Source organism: Suricata suricatta, chromosome 7 (genome assembly GCF_006229205.1).
Source record: "Suricata suricatta isolate VVHF042 chromosome 7, meerkat_22Aug2017_6uvM2_HiC, whole genome shotgun sequence".
NCBI classification, from domain to species: domain Eukaryota; kingdom Metazoa; phylum Chordata; class Mammalia; order Carnivora; family Herpestidae; genus Suricata; species Suricata suricatta.
Window position 1 is genome coordinate 2,074,813 of NC_043706.1, and position 3,796 is coordinate 2,078,608.

At 41.8% G+C, this 3,796-nt stretch overlaps 1 pseudogene; it reads left to right on the forward strand.

The window, feature by feature from the left end:
• The first annotated feature begins 2,062 nt into the window (after nt 1–2,062).
• On the forward strand, nt 2,063–3,015 carry LOC115296561 (annotated as a pseudogene).
• Nucleotides 3,016–3,796: the final 781 nt, after the last annotated feature.

Below are 3,796 nucleotides of genomic sequence, written 5' to 3' on the forward strand. Positions count from 1 at the left end.
GGTAGGTGCAGAGAGAGAGGGAGGCACAGAATTTGAAGCAGCTCCAGGCTCTGAGCTGTCAGCCCAGAGTCTGATGCGGGTCTCAAAACCACCAACTGTGAGATTATGACCTGAGCCAAAGTGGACACTGCTCAAAAGACTTAGCCACCTAGGTGCCCCTCGTTATTTTATTCTTTTGGTGCATTATTTCGTTCTTTTTTTTTTCTAGAAATAAGTTAGCATTTTATTTTTGTCCTCCTTCATTTCAGTGAGTGTTGTCTTTGTCATAGACACTTAAAATATGCAGGTAATTTATTTCAACAAGAGTATCCATATTAGTGCATGTGTGCATGAGACTGAAGCCTGGTTTCTTTGTATTTGCTCTTCTGACCAGGTTGAGTCAGGGGATCTTCCCTGTTGTTGCACATTGAGAGTGTCTCACACACCTTTTTATTTCATTCTATTAGGATGTTTTTGTGTGCCAGACCTCGAAAGTCTTAGAAGACTTAAAAATGTACTGTAGGCCTAACCATTTGAATGTGATAGAAGTGAGATGCTTTGGTCGATGTATGACTGTGCTTACTCTGTCCTAAGAAGCTGGATACAAATGGTCGTCAGATGTGCCTGATGTTTGGCAGTGCAGTTTGGCCCAGTGTGACTAACTCTTCAGGATAGCTTCTAGAAAGTTGATAATTACCCTGATGCAGATGGATGTCTGAGAATTTTGTTTAATATGAAAATATCCTTTTCTTTATGCCTTTCCTTGTGCTAGTGGAAGGTTTCCATTATAGCACGCTGGCCTGTCTTTGCTTTGAGAATGTATCTGTCTTCTTGTCTATGTATTTATATATTTACTTGTTTTATCATAGGGAGTGACATGAAGTATTGCAGTCTGGTTATAGAGTATACAATTGGTTAACTTTTAAAAAGTTTCCTATGATCAGAATGTTTAAAAACTTTGTGTTAAATAGGCTCCATGCCCAACATGGGGCTTGAACTCAAGACCCTGGGATATAGCTTTGCCTGCTCTACTGACTCAGGCAGCCATGCACCCCCAATTGGAACGTTCATACAGAATAATCCTACATCTCCCAGGAATTTTACAAACTCTCCTAGGTAATTTGTGATGAAGAATCCTGTGGAATGAAGAAGAAAGTGTTGGTCACTGTATTTTAGAGTTGTGATTCCAAGGGACTCTGAACAGCCATTTGGTTGTTGAACTATTGAAGTGTTCAGAGTTCCTGTTATATTGCTATGGTAATTTGAAGTATCTTTTGATCAAACAGCAAAGCACTGTGGTGCACCTGGGTGGCTCAGTAAGTTAAGTGTCCCACTTCATCTCGGGGCATGGTCTGGTGGCTCTTGAGTTGTAGTCCTATATTATGCTCTGTGCCAACAGCTCAAAGCCTGGAGCTTGCCTTGGATTCTGTGTCTCCCTCTCTCTGCCCCCCCCCCATTTGAACTCTGTGTCTCTCTCTCCATCGAAAAAAAACAATTACATTTTTTTTTAAAGTTCAGAAAATGAGTAAAGCACTATATTTGAATGATGGTGTTGTTAGGTTCTCAATGACTGAATATTTGATTTGCTACCATAAATTATTTTTAATGCTTTATTTATTTTTGAGACAGAGATGAGACAGAGCATGAGCAGTGAGGGGCAGAGAGAGAAGAAGACACAGAATCTGAAGCAGGCTCCATGCTCTGAGCTGTCGCACAGAGCCCGATGTGGGGCTCGAACCCAGGAACGTGAGATCATGACCTGAGCTGAAGTCGGAGGCTCAACCAACTGAGCCACCCTGGTGCTCCTGAATACATTTTTAAATGTACCTATGACAGATGCAAATACAAGGTACATTATTAGATTTTTCTGATATCAAATAATAATGATTTCCTTTTGCAATAATGTGGAACTAATTTGGTATAAGCTATGTTCATTTCACTGATACATCGTTTAATCAAATAGTGAGTAATAAAATCGCAAGGCCCTGTCTTTAATATGATAGATCCACTTGCCAACAACCTTAGTTTTATGAAGATTTTTGTTGTTGTTATTGTTGTTAAATACTTGATCTTGACAGGAAACATGTGGTAAGAAAGGATGGACCAGAAAAATGACAGTTCTTTCACTGGGTTTTACCTGCTGGGTTTTTCTGACCGGCCTCAACTGGAGAGTATCCTTTTTGTGGTTCTTCTGATCTTCTATCTGCTCACCCTGCTGGGAAACACAACCGTCATTGCACTGTCCCACCTGGACCCACAACTTCACACTCCCATGTACTTTTTCCTCTCCAGCCTGAGCTTTCTGGACCTGTGTTACACAACCAGCACTGTCCCTCAGCTCCTGGTCCATCTCAGGGGGGCAGACAAGTCCATCTCCTTTGGTGGCTGTGTAGCTCAGCTGTTCATCTCTCTAGGGTTGGGAGGCACAGAATGCATCCTCCTAGGGGTGATGGCATTTGACCGCTATGCAGCTGTCTGCAGGCCTCTGCACTACACAGTGATCATGCACCCTCGTCTCTGTGTCTGATGGCTTCTGTGTCGTGGTTCATTGGTTTTATCCACTCTGTATTGCAGACAATGCTTATCTTTCTTATTCCACTTTGTGGGGGAAATAAAATAGACCACTTCTTTTGTGAGATCCCCCCACTGCTCAAGCTTGCCTGTGTTGATACCACTGTGTATGAGTCTGAGATCTTATTTTTCAGTATGGTTTTTTTTTTCATACCTTTGGCATTAATCACATTCTCCTATGGTCAGATTGTCAGGGAAGTGTTAAGAATAAAGTCAGCTGCAGGACAGAGGAAGGTGTTTAGGACATGTGGGTCCCACCTCACAGTGGTCTCTCTGTTCTACGGCACGGCCATCTATGCTTACCTCCAGCCCAGAAACAGCCACTCCCAGGATCAGGACAAGTTCATTTCTCTCTTCTACACCATCATCATCCCCATGGCCAACCCCTTCATCTATACCCTGCGGAACAAAGATGTGGCAGGAGCAATGAGGAAGGTGTTCTGTTGGGGCTATGACTCCAGATGACTGAGGGGGAAGACCCTTTGTTGGAAGAATTTGAATTCTAGAGCCATAAGGAATTAGGTTCCTGCTCATGTCGTCCAACATTTCTCCTCATATCTCTCAAAGGAATTTCCTTATCATTCATTTATGCAAGTGAGTGTTCAGACTCTACATTAGTGGATTGATTGCAACTTCTGGAGGTGCTGATTTACTGTTCCTAGAGCATTTGCACCATATTATTAATTTGAAAAACCCATAGGTTTTTCTAATTTCACCTACTTTGGGAACATTATTCCATTTCTAATTGCAAAAAAAAAACCCCATTTACACAGATACCATTAAAGCACAGCAAAATAAGAATATGAACCACTGAAATACTGTAAGATACTGTGGGAAATACTAACGTTTTAGTTTTTATCACTTGCTGATGCATATCTTTTATTCCTACATTGGGATGATAGTTCTGTTAGAAGGTTCATAGATTGTATCACAGATTTTCCCTAGAAGTAGGAGGGTAACTGTGGGATAAAAAGTTTTAATCAAAGAAAATCCTGCTAAAATTAATCCTGGTAAAGCCATTCAGAAGTCAGGCCTTAGAGTGATGTCATCATTGTGATAGTGCTGTTATGTGGCCTCATGTCATGGAAGGGGGAGGGTATGATGGACACCTGTCAGTGAAATTAAAAGCATCAGTTTAGGGTGCCTGGGTGGCTCAGTTGGTTAAGTTTCCAACCATCTTTGGCTCAGGTCATGAACTCACAGTTTGTGAGTTCAAGCCCCGCATCTGACTCTGTGCTGACAGTTC